General features: G+C 55.6%; 2 pseudogenes; both read right to left on the bottom strand.

The window, feature by feature from the left end:
• Positions 1 to 25: 25 nt before the first annotated feature.
• LOC135967813 (nitric oxide synthase, inducible-like) lies at positions 26 to 14,695 on the bottom strand (annotated as a pseudogene).
• A 2,702-nt stretch (positions 14,696 to 17,397) lies between these two features.
• LOC102136545 (TBC1 domain family member 3B-like) lies at positions 17,398 to 21,210 on the bottom strand (annotated as a pseudogene).
• Positions 21,211 to 21,710: the final 500 nt, after the last annotated feature.

Here is a 21,710-nt window from a genome sequence, read left to right as displayed (position 1 = left end):
GAAAATGCTTGTTGGCACATTTATGTGGGTTGACCGTGGCTTCTTTAATTCATTTGGAGACATTTTGGAGTCTGTGGAATTGGGCAGGGGTGCTGCTGAGAGGAGTGGGACGGGAGAGCATGGACTCCCTTTGGGCAGGGGGTCCTGACCTCCCACCTCCTCCCAGAGGGTCCCTCACAAATCCCACGAGGGTGTTGGAGAAAGCAGGCTGGGGCTCCAGACTTTTAGGCAGGAGTCTCGGACACAGGAAAGGCGGTAACGAGGGACCCCAGGAAACAGCTCCATGCTTCCGAGATTGGGGAGGGGCTGGGGCAGAGCCTGTGAGGGCCACAGCAGGGCCAGAGCTGGCTCCTCAGACCTGGCATCCCAGTGGGAGGAGGTGGCTTGGGGGAAGGGTGTTAGGAGAAGCCAACCCAAAGCACCGTCTGGGTGTGTGTTCCACTGTGGGTCTCCCTGGCATTAGGGGTTAGGGCTTGCGTGGGAAAAGTGGTTCTGTGTCCATGTGTGGGGTTCTGTCAGCCACTGGGCCACCGCCAGGCAGCCCAGCTCTGCGTCCACGTGATGCCAACACATCCTGCTCAGCCCAGCAAGAATCCAGTTCCTCAGGCCCCAGCGTAGTCCTCAGAGCAGTGGCACCAGCAGCACCCAGGAGCTTGTTGGAAACGCAGCATCCTGCACCCCGCCCAGCCTGCGAGATCAGAGTCTCCGTTTTCACAGGACTCCAGACGAGGCGCGCACATTAAAGCTGGGAAGCCCTGGTCCGGAGTGGACTCCTGGCCGTGTTGCTGAGATGCACGGCTGTCACGCAGGGCACGTCTGGAGCCTGAAGTTGGCACTGCACCTTCTCCTGCCACCTGAGACGCTGCTGCTAGAAGGAGGAGGGGAGAGGGAGGGTCCCGGGCGAGGGCGCCCCGGAGGCACAGGCCAAACCCCAGCTGGGAGCCACACGTTGCCAGGACCCCAGCAGCCACCGCTGAGCTCCTTCCTTGGTTCTGACCAGGAGAGGGAAATGGGCCCAGTCTCTTGAGAAGCTTTCCCTGGCTGTCTCCAAACCCAGGAGGGTCCCTAGTCCCTCAGGCGAGAATGCTGTGACCCACACTTGCCTCAATACCCTGCCTTCCCAGGGGCCACATCTGTACTGGCCAAAGTTGCATGAGACAGATGGCCCCAGAGCAAAACGCTTTCTAAGACAGTGTCCAGAAAGAATCTCAAGACCTTCCCTGAAGCTCTGGCCTCACACGAGATTCCCACTCTCACCAGACCCCATGTCAGATTCTTTGTGTGGGAGACAGGCCTGTGCCCTCCACCCTACCACAGGTCTTTGGACCAGCACGAAGCTCCATCTGCTGCTGTCACACCTGGCAGCCATTTCAGAGGAGCCATGGCCTGCCTGGGGTGTCCCTCTGTGGGGGATCTGTCCAGGCTGTGACACCCACCAGCTCCCCACTCTATATAACTCAGGGCCACGTTCCCTACAAAACATCCCACCCCACACACACACATACAGTGTGATTAAAGTAAAATTCCATCATATAAATATCTCCATCAAGGAACCATACAGGGAAGGCCCAAGTAGCCGTTGGGAACAGACTAGGGTGTTAGTTTTTTAAACAGAGGCATAAATAATTGTACCCAAGGCAGTTAAACACACAGTGGCACAACAGCACCTCCTGGTGGTCACTTGAAGTGGTGCACTCAGCAGCGGGTTCCATCTTTCACCCACTTGCCAGGTCTAGCATTGAAGATTTCGTCTCCAAGGGACCAGGGAGGCCCCAGCTTGAGAGAGGAGGCTCCGATCAATCCAGGGTGCTACTTGGTAGGAGGTCAAGTAAAGGGCTTGATGGGGAACGAGATGAGAAATAAGACATGACGCTGGGGGATATCACTTTCCTCCATCTCCCCAGGCCCTGTGACCTCAGATAATGCAGAGCTGGCTCCTTGGTTAAGTTCTGTGCCGGCAGTTTTAACCCCTCCTGTGGGCCGTCAGAGGGCTGACATCTGCAGGCTCCAGGGCTGCGCTGCCGCCTTGTCCGCTTGTAGGTAAATACAGCACCAAAGGTATCTTCATGAAAGCACTTCTGGCTCTTTTAGGTGGAAACAGAGACCAACGTGTCAAGTCCAGGCTGGGATGAGCCCCTGGGGCTGCCCAGCTTCCCTGTCACATGGACCTTCATGAGCCATCTGTCTTCCCAACTGTCATACTTAGATTGTGCTGGAATCTGGTTTAGAGCCTAACCCCGCTCAGCACCTGCTCTGGAGCGGGCCCTCTAACCATCTCCAAAGCTTTACTTGGCATTCCCATGTCCTGCCCAGCGCTCACCCCCCACCCAAGAAGTGTGAACTCCAGGAAGTGTGAGCTCTGAGATAAATACGTTTGGGAAACGCTATGTCCTTGCTTTGCTCCGAGCCTTGAAGGGTCCCGACGCACAGCAGCAGGTTGAAGCCTCCCAGAAGCCTTGTAGTAAAGCAACGTGCTTGCCTTGGCTTAACTAAGCCTGTCCCAGGCTATTGGACCTTGGAACTTTTTGATGCCAAATATCTACTGACCCATTCAACCCATTTGGGGAAATGCCTGTTATCTCCTCACTGTCCTTCCAACACGCCAGCTTAACTCCTACCCCTGGGCCTTTGTACCTGCTGCCCCCTCCAGAACAGCCCCGAGTGTTTCCTTCAGTGTCCACGGGGCTCCTACTTGCTATCTCGGGTTTATTCTCAGACGCCGCCTTCCAGCTCTGCCTTCCCTGACCACCCTATTTACAATTACACTCCCCAGCGTTTCCTGGGCTGTTTCCTGCTGTTTTTCTCTGAAGCACTACACCTTTTCCTTGTTTGGGTTTGTCAGCCCCAGAAGAATGTAAAGAATTTTTGCCTGTTTCATTTACTGCTCTATCCCTGCCACATAGTAGGTGCTCAATAAACGTTCAGTTGAACATATGAATGTGTCTTAGGGAGAGTATGGAAGTGACAGTCACAGGCTTTGGAACCACAGAGAGGCAGACTGAACTCTAGGCTCTCACTGCTGTGGACCCCGTAGGCCTCCTTCCCTCTGTAAAACAGGGTGCTTCCCTCATAAAGTCCTCGGCAGGACTGAATGAAATGTCACATGAAAATCCCTGGCAAGCAGCATGCCCCGTGGAAACCCTTGATAAATATCACTATTATCTTCATCAGTGAAATGCAAGCCCTTGCTGCCGCGGGGATGAAGGTGAGCAGACGCCGGCCTGGGTGTGAATAAGAAGTGTGAGGTTCACAGGAGGCTGACGGGGGGCAGCCTTGCTCTCCCCTGTGCTCACAGCCTTGCTTTGGCCACACAGATACTTTCTGAAAGGGGGTTTGGGGAGAGGCCAAGGAGACTCTCCTGCCCCCATTCCACAGACGGCAAAATGGAACCCATTCTCCTGACTTCCCAAAGCTGCGACCAGTCCGGGATGTGCAGCGGGGCCTTCTGACAGCCCACCCAGCTCAGATCTCAGCCACTGCTAAGATTCTCTTGGGGTCCAGAACTTTTCTAGGCCTGACTGCCCTGGGTCTACCGGCCACCCCTGGTCCTGGCTCCAATGGCCTGTGCCCTTGGCCAGGACCCTCAGCCCACACACCCCCTATTAAACCTTGAGCTGAAAGAAATAGTCCTTGATCTGCTCCTCACTCAAGTTCAGCTTGGCAGCCACCAGCTGCTTCAGGGTGTGGGCCACATCCCAGGCCATGCGCACATCCCCACAAACATAGAGGTGGCCCGGCTCCTCATGGAGCACACGGAGCACCTCGCTGGCCAGCTGCTGCCGCAGGCTGTCCTGAACATAGACCTGAAACCAGAGGAAGTGGTGGGTCCAGTCCCCAGCTGCTGGGGACAAGGCTTGCAGACAGGCCTGCTGGCCTCAGGGAGGCGGGGAGAGGGCACTCAGGGCTGTGGAGTGAGTCCCCTCCCAGCCAGGACCTTGCACGGGGCCAGGCTCAGGATGAGGAGGAGCACAGATGCCCAGGGGGCTGGGCTGGGAGTAGAGAGATAAATGCTGGACACAGTCCTGCCCTTAAGGGGCTGACCATCCAGTAGGGCTCCCAGACTGTCTCTGAATTTGCTTCAAAGAGGCATTAATAAAGGCAGTCCCCCTGCCCAGGGCTCTGCCTACACCCTGGAAAAGGGAGCCTCTCAATACAGATTGTCCATCAGGTCCCTGCAGGGTACAGATCCTGGGCTCCCCAGTGAGAAGATCCAGGAGTCAGTCGGGAACTCTCTGCTCCGGCTCCACACAGGATGCCCACTGGCCCCAGCACTGGGCACAGAGCACTGGGCCCGGGAAGTGCCCTGATGGGACAGATGTGTGAGGGCTGAGAGTCTATTCTGACTACCCCAGGCTCAGGGGGCAACGCGGCCTGGGGGCAGCAGAGCCCGTCTGAGGGCCATGGTGGAAGCATCCGCCGCCCTCCAGCCTTGCTGGGTTTGAGCGTAGCCAACCTGGACCACCTCTCCCCAGGCAGTCGCGTGTCCCAGGGGGCCTGCTGACCACCTTCAGCAGGCTGAGCTATGGGCTTAACCCGCGTGTGACCTAGGTTAGTCCTGAACCTCTCCGGCCTTGTCGCTTCTACTGGAAGAGAGAGCATAATGCTCTTCACAGCATCACTCTGATGGTTGTGAACTACCCGCACTTCAGAGCTCAGGAGCTCAAGGCTCAGGGAGGCGAGGGGCCTGTGGGGACCCAGGGCTCACCCTGGAGCCTGTGTGTGTAACGCTTCACCTGCTTCGAGGCTGCATTTACCTTGGGCTTGCCAGGCAGGCGGGAGTAGGCTGTGTGCACCGCATGCAGCACCCCTTCTGGGCAATCTCCAGCATCTCCTCGCGGGAGAGCGGTCCTCATCTGGGCGGCGGCACCGGAACACCAGGGTCATGCGGCCTCCCCGCACTCCTGCAGGAGTCCCGGGCTGTTGTTATCATGTCGGCCACCAGAGGGCGACACGGCTCCAAGCCGAACTGGAATTCGCGCTTCACTCCCACAAGTATCCCAGCTAGTTAACAGCATTGTCCCCACTTTACAGATGAGGAAACTGAGGCCCAGGGCATTCCGATCACTCATCCATAGTCACAAAACTCAAAGCACAGATGCAGGATTCCCTCAGCCCATCGGAGGTCAAAAGCAGGGACTTTCCCGTTACTTCCACTCCCGGGAGAAGGAGCCGCGGCTGCAATGCCTGAGACGGGAAGGCGGCCATTCTAACCCACAGAGGCCTGCACAGGGAGACAAACTTGGGAGTCCTTCCCTCCAGAAAGGTCCAGGGGCCGTTTATGGGGCTGCGGTTCTGCCCCTAGGCAGGCGCTGCCCCCTGGTGCCCCTCCCACCTGGGAAGCCTCCAGCCTTATCCTTGTGCTGGGAGTCATGGAGCTGCTGCTGCCAGAAACTGCGGAAGGGGGCGATGCCTGTGCCAGGCCCGACGAGGATGCAAGGATGGGAGGGGTCCTCGGGGAGGTGGAAGCCGCGAGTGCTGAAGAGGACAGGAGAAGAGGGGGCCAGCCCTCAGACGCTCCGGGCCCACACACACACAGGATGGCTGGGGAGCTGGGCCTGTGGGGGGCGGTCGTGAGCTGGTGGAGAGGACAAGCAGCTGCTATTTGATTTCCCACGTCCTGCAGGCTGCTTCACCTCTGTCCAGCCACCAGCACCTCCCCCAGGTCCTTCTGAAAAAGGGCCAAGCTCACTGGACTCTGGGCCCCTCCATCACTGCTGTCATCGCTGTCCCTGCTAGAGACAGCCACAGCGGTGTGACCCCAGTGTCTTCTTTATGGGCCAAGGGACCCTGAGCAGCACCTAAACCCCAGATCTCCCCCTTTCCTCCCGGAACCCCAGGGATCGGCGGCCCCACAGGGGACAGAGCGGAAGCGGTGCTTACTTCCGCAGAAAGCAGGGCACTGGGTCTCGGGGCTTCAGTCTGTTGAGCCATGTGCTGCAGACGCCGTGGTGCAGGGGACCCTGGCCATCCGCAACGATAACACAAAGTGACCAACGTCCCCCACTGCCCATGCGCAAACTGTACCAGCTGCTCCGCCCACACCACGGCCTCCTTGGACGCCCCCACTCAGGCACTCTCAGGACCCAATGAGCGGCTGTTTGTCCTCCTGGTTCTGAGCGCCACCCTCTGAGAGCACAGAGCTGAGGAAGGTTGAAAGGGACTTAGAGAGGCTGCAAGCTGCTCCTTCTGCCAATGCGGAAACCGAGTCCCGGAGAGGAAAAGTGACTTGGACAAGGTCACTCAGGTCGTGGTGGAATCAGGTGGACAGCTCAGGTTTCCTGACTCCTACTCCAGTGCTCCTTCCAAAGACTTTCTCCAGGAACACCCGCAGCTCACCTCTGAGCTCCACTGACAGCAGCATGAAGTGACCCCTCGGGGTGGCCACTGCTGTGTGCGCTCATGAGCGTGGCCCTTGCTGGCAGCAACCCTGGGTGGTGGATGAGCTCCGTGCATTTCAGCCTGCTCTGGGCCTCGCTTTCCTCCTCAGTGGCCCCTCCTGGGTTTGTAGAAACCCAGGAGGTTTCTCTGGGTTCTGTTCCCCTTACAGTGGCCCAGCACTTGAAGGAGGCCTCCCACCAACTGCAGAGGTCCCCCTGGTTTTCCTCGGGATTGAATCTTGCTCTCACAGGACATGTCGGCCTCTCCTCTCCTGGTCTGGGTGGGTGTTCTCTAGCAGGGCAAACAGTCTCTGGCCAGTTTTTAGAAACCATGTTCTTGCTTCCTAGAGGACAGAGGACTCAGAAGTGTGGGCAGCTCCCAGCTTTGCCAACCCAGGCAACTCTCAGTTACAGAGGGCAGGGCAGGGGGCAGAGGCCAGTGGTGGAGCCGAGACCACCTGGATGAGATGTTTGCCTCCCCCTCTATGGCAGCATCACCCCCCCTTCGCTGCCCTCTGTGACCCTGACCTTTCTTCTTGGCTTCTGCACAATGAGAATCATCTAATTATTCCTAAACCCATCTCTCCACTGCTGCCTCTAGATGCTCCCTGAGGGCAGGGCTGATGTCTGTTGTATTTCCACACCTGCCCCAGTGCCGGGCATGAGGAGGTGTGAAATAAACCATCACTGAATGAGCTCAGTGAGGGAATGAACAATCAATACAGAATCTCCCCTGCGTTCAGGCTGCACGATCAGGAAGACTGAGGACCACTGGGCTCTCACCAAGGGTTGGGTGCTCTCCACGTCTGATCTCATTAAATTGTCCCGAGTAGTGGGACAGTGGAGTGGTAGAGGACTTGGACTCAGCAGTTGGACTACCCAGGTCCGAATCTCAGCTCTCCACTTACTAACAGTGTGACTTTCTGTGCCACCTGTAAAATGCACACAGTGCCTACCCCACATGGTAACTGATCATATATGCACAAAAGGCTTGGTTTAGTGCCTGGGTCCTAGAGATCTCTCCCACACACCTATTACTGTTGACAACTCCGGGCTGTGGGTGTTCCCTCCCTCCTTGAACTGATGAGGGAGCTGAAGCTGAGTGGCTGCTCCAGAGCCTCTGCCCCGGGCTCTCCTCGGGTGTGGGACATGAGCACGGCCACAGTCAGGTGGATCTCCGTGGGCATGTGATCCCGGGAGGAGCTGATGGAGTAGAACCTGGGCTTCAGAATGGGGAGCTGGGAGACCAGGAAGCCAGCAGACACCCGCAGGGAGGGGAACTCCTCCAGCACCTCCAGGAACGTGGGGCTGTTGGTGAACTTCCACTTGCTGTACTCTGAGGGCTGAAAGCCAAGGGTGATGTGAGTGACTCGGGGCGCCTGCCCCATTTTGGGGGAAAGGCTGTCACAACCCAGTATTCATTCACTCACTCAACAAACAAGTCCATGTGCCAGGCACTGTCCAGGGTGCTGAGACTACCAAGCTTGCGAAGAAATAGTTCCTGTCCTGGTGAAACTCAGTCCAGTACATTTATCTAACTTGTGTTACCTCCACTCTCAGCAACTCATGGGGAGGGGTCAAATATGTAATGTAATTTATTTGGGGCAAGGCTATGGAACCAATCAGACCTGGGTTCAAATCTTTGCTGGATGCTCTCACTAGCTATGGAATCTCATCCCAATTACTTACCTTTTGTGAAACAAGGATAGTATTGCCTACCTCGTGGGGATGTTATGGGAATTAAACCAGAAAACATGTACCAAGTTAGTACAATGCAGCCACAAAATAATGGTGATGGAGGTAGTTGGAATCAAGATAATTAGCTATAATGATGATGATAATAATGACAAGCAGTGCCTTTTGCAAAGACCTGGAACCAGATAGTTACAGGAGAGTTAATGCATTCTCTCATTAACTTATTAATTCAGCTGTCCGTCTGTCACTCTGTTCATAATGCCCATTTATCCATTCATCCACACCATCCATCCCCCAATACATCTTAAGTGACAACTTTATTCCAGTTTTGGGGAAAGCAAAGACAGATAACGATGGCTCCCCTTTCTAGCTAATATTCAAGGCAGTGCACTCTGGCTGCATCCTGCAGACACTTGGAAAAACTCAGTTCACTCAACACAACTGTGTCCTAGACATGGGCCAGCGGATGATGCCTGGCTTCCCACCAGCCTTTGACAGGTCTCACTTTGGGAAACTGGGTGGATCCCTCTTGGAAGTTAAAGCCCAGCTCTGAGCTCCAGCCCCCCACATGCTGGGACCCCCCACATACCCCCACTGCCCACCAGCCCTGATCTTCACCTGGCACAGGGCCTCCAGCCTCTGTCTCTCAGTCGCTTCTGTGGCCACCTGGGCCAGCTTTTGGAGCAGCAGCTGGGTTGGGGGGGTGGTGATATCCAGGAAGTAGGTGAGGGCCTGGCTGAGTGAGCAGGGGGGGCAGCCTCTTGTCACTGAACCGGTAGCTGCCTGGACGGGGAAGGAAGGTGTCAGGATGGAAAAGAGGCCCCATTCGGGATTCTCGGTAGGTAGTGAGGCCCCCAGGGCAGACACCCCCTGTTCTCCAGCTGCAGGGGAAAGGAGGCTCTGAAGTCCTGGCTCTATGAGCAAAAGGCAAGAAGGAGGTGGCGCATGGAGAAAGGACTGCCAGGGAAGGCTGAACACCAGCCCCCCAAGGGGCACTAAGTTGGCATGGTCCTGATGAACTAACCATGTCCTTCCCTGGCCCAGACCTGAACTTTAGCAAGACACCCACTGGCGATATCTACAGACTCACAGTGACTAAATCCACCAAAGACTAATGGATACCTCACAGGCCAGTTGTTCACTCAAAGAAAAGCCCATGACTACAGTCCCCTGGGTGCTGTACCAGGAGGTGCTGGGTGAGCAGAAGATGAGCCCAAAGGGAAGTCCCAGGGGGCAGCATGCAGGGCAGTCACAGCACAGACCCTGGGGCCAGCAGACACGGGTTCAAACCCTGGCTCCCCACTTCCTAGGCGACTGAAGCCTCTGGGCCTTGGGTTCCCTCCGTGTGAAACAGATCTGATACCAAAACCTATCTTGCTGGGTTGGCATGAGCACTGAATCAAACCGTGCACATAATAGCTGGTGCTGTGCCTGGTACACAGATGCTTTCTAAATATTAGGTAAAAATATGAGCATGACATTATCTCCTCTGGAACAGAGGCATAATGAACCACATCCATCACCCTACAGTCACAAGGACATCTGTCTCATTGTCCCCATGTCTCAGGTTCTCTCAATTTCTCCTGGACAGTGGGGAGCACTGCCAGGCTCTGCCTCTCTGATCCCACTTTCTTTTTTATTTTTTGAGACAGAGTCTCTGTTGCCCAGGCTGGAGTGCAGTGGTGCAATCTCAGCTCAGTGTAACCTCTGCCCCCCGGCTTCAAGCAATTCTCCTGCCTCAGCCTCCCGAGGGGCAGGGATTACAGGCGTGCACCCCATGCCTGACTAATTTATTTTGTATTTTTAGTAGAGATGGGGTTTTGCCCTGTTGGCTAGGCTTGTCTCGAACTCCTAACCTCAAGTGATCCACCTGTCTCGGCCTCCCAAAGTGCTGGGATTACAAGTGTGAGCCACCATGCCTGGCTTATCCCACTTTCTGACTTTGGCCACTGTATTTAAGGGGATACACTGGCGGTGTCATTATCACTGGGGAAACTAAGGCCAGGGAGTCATGCCTTAAGGGCTGGGACTGTTTCCTCGGCTGCTTTCTCATAAGCTTTCGCGGCCCACCCTCTCAGCATGAAGGACAGGGATGGCTGTCGCTGGCAGGCCCAGGCCCAGGCCCAGCCCCTCAGCCAGGTGGGGTGGCCGGAGGATGCCACGCAGCACTGGCTCCCTGGCCCAGGGCTCACCGCTCTCATCCAGGGCCTCCAGGCGCACTGTCTGGTGGGGTGCGGGGCCGTCCACCACTCGCTCCAGGATGCCTTGGACCAGGGTGGGCTGGTTGCCTGGGCAAACCCCGAGGTGCTCACCCAGCCGTAGTTCAGGCCTTGGCCATCCCCACAAGAAAGTTCCACCAGGGGAAGGAAAATGAAGCCTCAGGTGGATTGGGCACCATGGCTCACACCTGTAATCCCAGCACTTTGGGAGGCCGAGGCGGACAGATCACCTGAGGTCAGCAGTTCAAGACCAGCCTGGTCAACAAAGTGAAACCCCTTCTGTAATAAAAATATAAAAATTAGCCGGGCGTGGAGGCGGGCGCCTGTAATCACAGCTACTCGGGAAGCTGAGGCAGGAGAATGGCTTGAGCCCAGGAGGCAGAGGTTGCAGTGAGCCAAGATCATACCATTGCACTCCAGCCTGGGCGACTGAGTGAGACTCTGTGTCCAAAAAAAAAAAAAAAAGAAGAAGAAGAGGAAGCCACCTCAGGTGACTGCAGGATTTCCTCCAGGGCTCCCTGATGGGCAGGTGAGATTCCCCAGGAAATGTGCCCTCCTTTCATTTTCCTGGCTGGTTCCACAAGCCTGGGCCACCACCCTGAGCATGCGATGAGGGATCCCCACAGGCAGGGGTGCTTAAGGGGCCCCAGGAGCTTCCCTCTGGGGAGGAGAGGGGCCCACCCCTTCCCAGCAGCCCTCTGAGCCCCCGAGTGCTTGGCCACAGCCTCTGCCTAAAGAAAGCATCCCCCTTGGAGACACGTGGACATCAGAAGAAACCTTTCCTTGTTGCCAGGACAAACCCTGTTCTTATTAGAACCAAGGCCAGTTTTCCTAATGCATGCAGGGAGGACCGCACAGATCAATGAAACCTGCAGATAATACACAAGGCTCGTTTCCCAGAGCTGGGAAATTTCCTTCCCTGCCAACACTTTTCCTGAAAGTTCTTCAGAATGAGTCAAACAGTTTAAGTCTGTCTTGCACTCTCCTTTTAGTGAAAGAGTTCAATGAGGAAGGAGAGGAAGTGGAGCAGGTGCTTAGTGTCCAAGCTGGAAAAGTGGCCGTGGTTAACCAAGAGTAGATGTAGAAGCACAGGCGGCCGCGGGTCCAGGTGAGCCCGTTCTACGATGGCATGGCTGCTGATGCCAGCAGAGGCTCCTCTCCTCTCCCTTCAAAGACTGACTTCTTCTGGTCTTTCATTCATTAGAATAAAATCGACAGAGCACCACCTGAGAAGCCCTGCACTTTCCCTTACCTGGATGGCGGACTCTGTAGATTCCCCCGAGATTTGAGCCTCATGGTGAACACGTTCTTGGCGTGCATGCTGCTGAGGGCTGCGAAGAACACAGAGACGGTCAACTGGCAAAGTGGCTCTTGAGCGTGGGTGGGAGAAGCCCCCACATGTCTGAGTCAGTGACACCTGGACACTACACTTGCGGCATCCTGCTGAGGTGGCTATTGGGGGTTTCTTTCCTTTCCTTTTATTCCACTGTTTCTGAATCACAAATAAAGATCCGTGATCTGATACAGGGCAGCCGTGTTGCTTCTAGGTGTTGGGAAATTCAATTTAGGAACCTAAAAATGGAGAGTCCCAGGACATCTCCATGGCTTGGGACCCACAGGAGAGCATCGTTGACATTGGGGATATCTTAAACATGTAGAAACCTTCAGGACTATCTTAGTCAGGGCACAGGGCACAGCACCCCGGGGTGCAGAGCGGAGAGTTCACCACTACAGCCTGGAATCACCTCTGTGACGCCTTCTTCACGACCCTTGGCTGCCTTTGCGGCTGGAAGACTGGGGCTCAGACCCCAACATGGCCATAGCCTAGCAACAAGCTTCACCTCCCTGAACTGCAATTTCTCCATCTGTGCCTTTCTCCCAGGAGTGTCCAGGCTCATGAACACTCCTCTCCTTGACATAGGTCTCCTTGACCATGGGCTCAGGGCTCAAACCACAACATGAACAAGCCCTATGTCCTGAAATAAGCAGGTCCCTTTGCTGAGGTCCAAAGGCTGTGAGTCCTGCACGAGCCTGAAGTGGTGCAGGTCCCTGGTCACACTGGAGGTGTAGAGCTTGGGGATCTGAATGTGCTGTTTGCCTTGGACATCAAACATCTCATGGGCTGCCTGGAAGAAGCTAGAGCAGATGGGGGTTAATGGTTCCCTAAATGATGGGGCCAACCGAGTCACTAAAGAGCTAAGGAGACACTGAGTGGATCCAAAGTGGACCCACCACTGTGTGGTGCCTATTCCCAGGCTCTCTATGGCTGAAACACACAGTAGTTAAGAGGTGTCCTAGGTAGTCAGTGGGGGATAGACTTTAACCAGAAGCTCCCTAAGGGCATGGGGGTACCTGTGCCACCTTCTCCCCCAGAGTTGTGTGCACAGGCTGGGGGGCTGAGGGAGAGCAGCAGTGACCTGAGCCCTCAGGCCCATGGCCCTGGCCCATGTCTGGGACCACATCTACAGGACCAGGGGCAGAGGTCGTGGCACCCAGGATGCCCAGCACAGATGTCCTAGGCATGAATGCACCCTGTCATGTCCCTGCTGTGGGGCAGCTCTGGCTGGGAACTGACCTTGAAGGTTTGCACGGCCCAGCTGCAGAAGGCATCCTCCTGCCCACTGAGCTCATCCTCTTCCCCCGTCGGGGTGAGCTGAGAGGCCCCCAGGTGGGAGCTTCTGGTTGAGGTCAGGAGTAAAGGCTCAGAACTGAGGGCACTTGCTGGAGCTGAAGTCAAACACAGCATACCTGCCCCAGGACACACAGAGACTGGTGTCCCACGTAAGCAGCACCTGGCACCCAGCACCCAGCACCCAGCACCAACAGCCTGGAGGGCCAGCCCCAGACTCTTCCTCTCCAGCTGGAGCATGGAGCTGGACCTCCTTCTGGTCCTCTTGATCCCCCAGCCTTGTCACCAACTCCTATGACCACCTCATGCTTGGCCTGCAGACCTGTGAGAGGGACTGGGTTTCTGTGGCTTGACCCGTGATACACTCCGAGGGCAAAGCTCTGAGCCAGGATCCCTCTGTGCCTGGTCAGCTCTGAGGAGACCCCGTATGCACACCCAGTTCCATCCCCTGAATTTGGGTACACAGGGAAGGGCTAGGACGTGTAGGAGGAAGGAAGAAGCTTTACCTGAATTTGTTGGTGAGCAGTTTTAACACGAAGAGGGATTTCTTCAGTTTCTAGATAGAAAGGGAACGACAGTGTTCTCAGACCAGGATGAAAAAACAAAATAACAACCGAAAAAACACTGCTTTTTCCCTTCTTCTGGAAAACTGGCCACAGCAGGCAGGAGATGGCTCCTGGCCCACAATGAAAGTTGGTTTACATATGGGGCCACCTGGCCAAGAACCTGGTTGTCAGCTGACAAGTTTAGCTTGTCTCTCACCCCAGCTAAACTATAGCAACTCGTGTGGGCCCTGCCCCTTGGTGGGAGACCAAGAACAGCCTGGCCTCCTCCCATCCAGCCCTGGCAGAGGGGTCCTGCCTTATAGCAGGGCATCTCCAGAGGGCCTCCTAATGGGCCGTGATTCTCTTCTGGTTTGGAACCTGGTAGAAGCAACAGCAATTGGTCCTATAGTCTCTGAAATAAGGCTGGCTCTCCAGGAACCCAAGACAATCCCAGGAGGTGTGTGACCCAGCAGAACTAGCGTCAAATCCCATGGTGAGTATTACTCCCTTTTCATAATTTATTTTTTAGTTATTCCCCTTCAATTACATTTTCATTCTTCTGAGCACTGGAGAGACAGTCTTGAATTGGTGCTAATAGACCTTTAATACCTCTCTTATTGCCTGTCACTCTTTTTAAAAAACAAAGAAAGAGCAGGCCTTGGTTAGGGAATAGCATCTAACTACAATTCATTAATTTCATGTTGTTTTCATTGAATTTATATTTTGCTGGCTTTCCATTTGTGAGAGTGATACAAGTTTCCTTTAAACATGAATTCATAAATACAAACAGGTAGGCCATTCAGAGAAATATATAAAATATGTCATAGGAAAGATGATACTCCCATATGGCAATAATTATGACAAATGACCTGAGTGACCCAGAGTGACCTGAGCACTGACTCCCAAACGCCCTCCGTAGGACGTCCTGCATCCCCCAGACCCTTTCCTGGGTCCTCCTGCACCATAACACTCCCTAGACCATCCAGACCTCAGGCCACTCACCTCTCTGTTGCCAGAGCAGTCTCCGTTCCCGAACGTGCTGGTCACCACCAACAGCAGCTGCTCCTCCTCCAGGCAGCTCAGCCCGTACTCATCCATGCAGAGAATCTGGACTGTACCCAGGTGGACACAAGCCCTCAGCTCCCAGTAGACACTCTGGGCTTCCTCCCACACCTCCCCCCGGCCGGGGCTCCTGTGCTCATCTGTCTCTCCCAGTGCCCAGCACAGGCGTGGCACAGAGGAAGTGAATGGACCGATTTGAACACATCATCCTCGATTCTCCTTCCCCGCTCAAGCCCTGCAGCTAACCCATCAGCGAGTCCTGGAGACTCTGCCTCCAAAATACTGCCTATCCCATGTCCAAACGCCTCTCACCACGTCCACTGCTACTTGCAATTGTGTGTGTAGAAACATTTCCACAAAATTGGAATGAGCAGGTCACAGCGGCGCCTGGAGGGAATGGCCGGGGAAATGTGCCCTCGCCTTGCTGTTCTATCCGGGCACACCCAGCTGAGGATGGGGGACCTGCCACCACTCTCCTGGCAGTTCCGGACTCCTGGGAGCCGGCAGGGGAGGACCCAAGAGTGTTTTCAACGACCTGGCTGACCTGGTCATCAGTCACTCCCACCTTGGCCTAGGCCTCTACATGGCACAGATCACAGCTCATTCCAACCTGGCATTACACTGGCCTGTGCCGTGTCCTCAGGGTCACATCCATCTCCCAGAAGCCGTGCAACCCTGGAAAACCCATCAACCTGTCTAACAGTCAGGTTCCTCCTCTGTGCATTAACAATGACATTGACGCCTGCTTTGCAGGGCGCTGGGAGGGTAGAGGGAGGTGTACGCTGGGGAGCTCCCCAAGGGCAAGGCCCTGCGTCACTCACTGTCAGAGCCTCAGAGCCTCAGATCCTGGCACTGGCCCAGAATGTGGCCACCATTCGGTAAGAGTTGGATTTGATCCATTAGTGCTGAAGGCAGGGGCTAGAGCTTAGACAGACCCCCTGTGTCCTGTCTTCTTTATCTGCAGCTTACACATCCTTGTCCCTTTCACATGCACCCTGCAGAGCAGGTGTTCACTGAGCTTCAACGAAATGCAGTAAGAGCAGCTAATGGATATTGAGGCCTGGATCCACTGTCAAAGTGTTTCTCAAACTGTGCTCTGTGGAACACCATGGAAAACATTTACTGTATAAGTTTGAAAATCCCAAGAGCTGGGCATGGTGGCTCATGCCTGTAATCCCAGCACTTTGGGAGGCTAAGGTGGGCAGATCATAAGGTCAGGAGATGGAGACCATCCTGGCCAAACTGATGAAACCCCATCTCTACTAAAATACAAAAATTCAAAAATTAGCCAGGCGTGGTGGCAAGCGCCTGTAGTCCCAGCTACTCCGGAGGCTGAGGCAGGACAATTGCTTGAACCCGGGAGGCAGAAGTTGCAGTGAGCCGAGATCCTGCCACTGTACTCTAGCCTAGGCTAGAGCAAAACTTCCGTCTAAAAAATAAAGAAAGAAAAGAAAATCCATGCCCACAGGTCTCTCCTTGTGTACGAGCAATCAGCTCTACCATTCAGCCCAGGTGTGTGTTTGCTGGACCATCTGGAGGAAGCTGAGGAGACATGAGCTGAAGGCAAAGGGTGAGTCCGAGGTGGGATCTTGGGACAGACATGAGAAGTTAGGCAAAAATGGGTGAAATCAAATACATTTCACCATATTAATATAATTACAGCCTTAATAACCTTAGATAACAGTTCACATTATTATTTAGTTAATAGGATTGTACCCACGTTAAATTTCTTAATTTTTTTAAGAGATAAAGTCTCACTCTGTCACACAGGCTGGAGTGCAGTGGTGCAGTCATGGCTCACCGCTTCCTGGAACTCAGGGGCTCCAGCAGTCCTGCCTCAGCCTCCTCACTAGGTGGGACCACAGGCACACGCCACCATGCCTGGCTAATTTCTTTGACTTTTCTCTAGAGCCAGGGTCCACCTGTGTTTCCCAGGCTGGTCTCAGACTTCTAGGCTCAAGTGAACCTGAACCTCCTGCCTCGACCTCTCAGATTGCTGGGATTACAGGTGTGAGCTACCACACCTGGCCTAAATTTCTTATGTGCCATGGTACTACAAAACGTCATTATTAGGGGCAGCTGGATGGAAGGTGTAGGAGGTCACTATGGTGCCTTTTCAAATTTTCTGTATATCTAAAACCATTTCAACAGGAAACATTTATTTAAAACATGGAGGTGGTTATCCTTCCATGAGTGTGAAGTACAAAGGCAGGCTCATGGTGTCGTCAGAATTCAGAACTCTGGTAGCGGGACTTGGGGTGCTGCGAGGGGCTGGGCATGGTTGGCTTTGTGATCTGTGTGTTCCATCTGTGAATGTCTTTTGAGCTGCACACATTCAGAAGAGCCACGGACCCAGCAGCTCTGTTTGAAATAGTGGGGGAACCAAGGGCCCCCTACATCCACGTCCGTCGGGAGCCGGGGCATCGAGTTCCACTCCAGGAATCTCCAGGAACCCTGAGGTCCTCCCTGAGCCAGGGCCGGGCTGGGCACACCCTGAGTGCCCACAGGGTAGGTGTCTTCCCGGACAGCCCCACCAGGACAGGGTGTCGAAGGACCAGGTGCCCGTGGCGGGGAAGCTGACCAAATGTGCCGCTGGAACCGGGCTGGTGGGCCAGGAAGGGTCTGCCTGTCCCCTTGCAGAGGGTCTTCCTGCCATGTGAAGCCTGCACAGGCCTGGCTGCTGAGGACCCTTGCTCGGGTTTGGCTGAAAGGAAAACAGACGTGGTCAGGGTGAGCCTGACCCCCGGGCTGGGGAAGCAGGGCACTGCAGGGCAAGGAGGGTCCCTGAGCCGGGGTCTCCCTGTGCCCCCTTACCTGGTCATTCAACATCTGGAGAAGCCAGCCGAATGAGGAACCCTGTGCGCATAGACCTTCCTTGTTGTGAAAGGAGGAACAGAGGTGCTCAGGGACCCCTGGGCTGCCCTAAAAACCTCCCTCCCTCTTCCACAGTCAGCCCTTCTGGAAGGAAGGAAAGAAGGAAAGTTTCCTTCTGCAGAAAGCTGCTTTTTGACTTGTTTCTGAAGCTGGGGAGGGTCACCAGAGCCGAGCTCACCTGTGGTGCCTATGTCACCGTCCATGCTCAGGATGTGCACCTGTCCACCTCACCCACCCGCCAAAGCGGGGCTTGACGTTCCCTCCAGCTGGAGACCTGGGCCACTGACATGGCCTGGCCTGTTTGTTGTACTCTGGCTGAGCGTACCTGGAATTTTCTGGGGTTTTTCGCCTTGATTTCCTGAATGTTCAGGAGGACTGACCACACCTGCGTCCGGACGTTCATGGGAATGCCCTAATACACTCGCTTCATCAGCTGTGGGCAGAAAATGATCTGGTGTCACAGGCCCTGCGACAACCCCAGTGAGAACCAGAGCCTGAGGATTCTGGAAATCTTTGGTTTTGGCCCCATGATTCCTCAGTAGAGGTGACGTCAAGCTGGGACAGGGTCTCCCTTCCCAGGATTGAAAGAGTGGATGGGCACTCAGAGTCGGAACTCTGACCCGGATTCCTTCGGGTCACCAGGAGGCTTCCCTAACCCTGAGCTCCGGGTGGCCCTAGCCCTAGATACAGATTCCCTTCCAGCAAGGTGATGCTTGCATGAACAGGCAGCAAAGCTGGCGACCAGGCCTGTAGTCCTCTGGGTGAGGACAGTGTGCCACCCACCCTCTGAGAGGCTGACGGTGCCAGGCCACAGCCATGGGTGCCTGTCCCCTGTCTGCAGAGAGTGATTCTGGGGGCCTCTCCCTCCACACATGACCTTTTTACTGTTCTTATATGTCTCCCATTGTCCCAGCATTTTCATCCACTTGCTCACGCGTCTCATCTCCCGCCTCATTTGCTGTCAAATGAGGAATGTTGGAGTTAGCGGAGCTGCCAGGCTTCCCAGAGCCGCCCGTGGGTGCTGGGTCTTGGGCTCTGAAGTCCCGGTGGGACCCAGCTGGAGGGAGCCGGGGAAGGGCAGACCCTAAGGGCTGAGAGCCTTTGAGCAAATGAGCGCCAGTGGGCTGGCTTTGGGTGCCCTGGACATGCCATCCTCAGGCCACAGACATACCAGTCGTAAGTCAGACCCCAGCCTCTAGGTGGTGACCTGACACAAGTGGGCAGCCACCCCCAAGCCACAAATGTGATTCTCACTTTGGAATTTCATCAAACTGCAAGAGATACAGCAACCTGGGGTCAGGTCCAGCAGGGACTGCTGCCCCTCCCAGTGACAGCGTGTTGCCCTCACCCGCCGCTGCCTAGGCCAGCTGCCTCCTCCGCCTCATCAATGACCCCCTGGGTCCCCCTGTCACTGGACCAGTCCCCCAAGCATCAGGCTCTTACCTTCACCTCCCGGGCGCTGACAGGGGGCAGCTTTGTCTCACTGTAAGGCAACCCAGGCAGAGCTGAGGATCTGCACAGAGCCTGGAGCCATCCAGGTCAGGGAGCCGACCCCCAGAAAGGACTGGCTCTGTCCCCATCCAGCTCAGGGCTCAGCCCGGGAGAAGGCACAGGGAAGGGAGGACAAGGGTCTTCCTGTGGGGCTGACTCCCAGGAGGGGTCAGGACCTGGGAGTAGAGGAAGTGCAGGGCCAGCCTGGGCGGGGTTACTGGGGCCCCTGGTGTGGGGGTCAGTCAGGCTGCACAATGGGGCTGCCCGTCCTGGACTGGAGGTGGTGCTTTCTGCTGGAGCTGAGAAAAGTCAGCCCTGAGATGGGATGGGGGCCGCCCAGGGTGGGTGACCGGGCCCTGACAGGAGTCCCTCAGGGAGTGACCATGTGATGTTGACCCACCAGGTTCTAGGGAGGCTACCCTGAGACCTGCCAAGTGCACCCAGGGTGCACCCGGGGCCCATCCCACCTGACATTCCCAAGGCCCTCGCAGGGTATGACCTCCCAGCGTCCACCTGCCTCTCCCTGCACCTGAGCCACACACCTTACATTTCAGAAGTGGCACGGCTCATAAGCTTCCTCCCACCCTACCTCCCTGGGATCCTCTGTCTCCCCATCCTATAATCCCTGAGGGATGGGCTCTAGGCTGGGCTTCTTTTTGGTTTTTATTTTTTATTTTATTTTATTTTTATTTTTTTGAAATGGAGTCTCCCTCTGTCACCCAGGCTGGAGTGCAGTAGCATGATCTCGGTTCACTGTAAGCTCCGCCTCCAGGGTTCACGGCATTCCCCTGCCTCATCCTCCTGAGTAGCTGGGACTACAGGTGCCCGCCACCACACCCGGCTAATTTTTTGTATTTTTAGTAGAGACAGAGTTTCACCATGTTAGCCAGGATGGTCTCGATCTCCTGACCTTGTGATCTGCCTGCCTCGGCCTCCCAAAGTGCTGAGATTACAGGCATGAGCGACCACAGCCGGCCCTAGGCTCTTCTTACCTGGCCCCAGATCCCTTCCCAGCACCAGACCCAGGGTCATTAGCCTCAAGATCTGCTGCCTCCCTGGCCTCTCAGTGAAATGCCCAGAACGAGGGCCCTGCCCATCTTCTCCCCCATTTCCCTAAGGCCACAGCCCCCACTGTCCCCATGCCTTTCCTGCTTCCCCATGGGGACAGTGAGGGCTGTAGCTGTAGGGAAATGGGGGAGAACAGGGGCAGGTGGGCCCTCAGAGACCAGAGACCTGCTGGACAATAGGCCCGAGGCTGGGCCAGGCATCCCCTCACCCTGTGGCCACAACCCTTGGATCTCACTGGGGTTGTCTCCAAGTAGACATGGCCAGACCCTCAGGCTGCCCCGCTCCTCTTGTGCTGACTTGGAGACAGAACTGCTGAGAGTCCAGGGGCCTGACCTAGCCCAGTCTCCATTCCCACCCGCTCCCTAGATGGGCCCGGCAATGCTGGCCTAACAGCAACCTCAGGCTGGACCTGCAGGGGAGCCAGGGAGGAGTTCTGACCCTGGAAAGGAGGTTGGCCCGACCTGGGGAGACATGTCCTGCCTCAGAATGGCCTTCCTAAAAGCAAACCCATCCCTGCGCTGAGGCAGGTGATTTAGGGGCTGAGGGGAGCACAGAGGACTCACTGCAGAATCCCAAAGTGATCAATATTGTTGTAGATTCCAACAGGCTCAGGCCCCATGTCCTCTGGCAGCCCAGCTCGGTGTCCCTGTAACCCAGAGGCAACCTTGGTGAGTGGTCCAAGGTAAAGGGTGCAAGGGCCTGTGGGTAGTGGCCACCCGTGCCCACCCTGTGCTCCTAGGGAGTCCAGGACCCTTTGACCAGGGTGCATTGGAAGAGGCCTCCTTCCAAGGAGCAGACTGACCTGTACCTTCTCATAGTTCATAATGATGTCCTCTCGCTCCTCCAAAGTATCTGCGTCCTCTACCATGTCCATCCCGTGAGACAAAAACGTCTAAAGGTTACACTGTACCTGAGAACTTCGGCGAACACCTGAATTGCTCCTGCCCAGCTCCCAGATGCTGCCTGGCTGTGTAACCGCCATTCCACCACTGCCCTCAGGTGAAAAGGGGCCAGACCCAGTGGCCCACACCTGCACAGGTCTCTGGAGTCTCAAGCCCCAGCAGGGGTGGGCATCTTCCCAAGGACTTGAGGACAGTGCGACCTGGACAGAGAGTCCTGTTGTCCCCAAATGCCATGAAATGGGCACACACCTGCCCTGGCAGTTTCAATGGTGTCCACCTGCCAAGGGTGAAGGGTCCGTGATGGGCTATTCCAGGGATGTGGAGGGAGACTGGGGAGAGGGCCCAGAGGTCTCTGTACGATCGGCCTCCTGGGATGCTCAGGGACCACAGAGATGTCCAGTTTCCTACGGGGAACAAGATCTGTCCTGAGTACTCCGTTCTGCTCCACTCATCACTTGGGCTACCGTGGCCCTTCAGTCTGAACAGTGAAGCCACTTTAGGAACAACACGTTTAGGGGATGAAAATAAGCTACTGTCTCCAAAGCACTCTCTGTGCTCGTGGAAACCACATCTCTCGGGGAGGGTCTGTGGACTCCACCATTCTGAGCTGTCCCTACAGGAGGGGGCCTCATTGTCCTGGGTCACTGAGGAAGAACAGTGGGTCCTTGGTCCTGGGGAACACCTAGATACATCGTCCCTCCTGGGAACACTTGGGGCAAAAGGATGGCAAGGCCTGGATAGGACCAGACAGAGAAAGAAATACTTGGGGACAACCCCAGTTCCTGGACCCCTTTGAACAGGATGGAAGATAGTCTCCCTTCAGCCAGCTCTCCAGGGCTCCTTCATTT

This window comes from Macaca fascicularis, chromosome 16 (genome assembly GCF_037993035.2).
Source record: "Macaca fascicularis isolate 582-1 chromosome 16, T2T-MFA8v1.1".
NCBI classification, from domain to species: Eukaryota; Metazoa; Chordata; class Mammalia; order Primates; family Cercopithecidae; genus Macaca; species Macaca fascicularis.
This window is presented reverse-complemented; position numbering and strand designations above follow the sequence as displayed.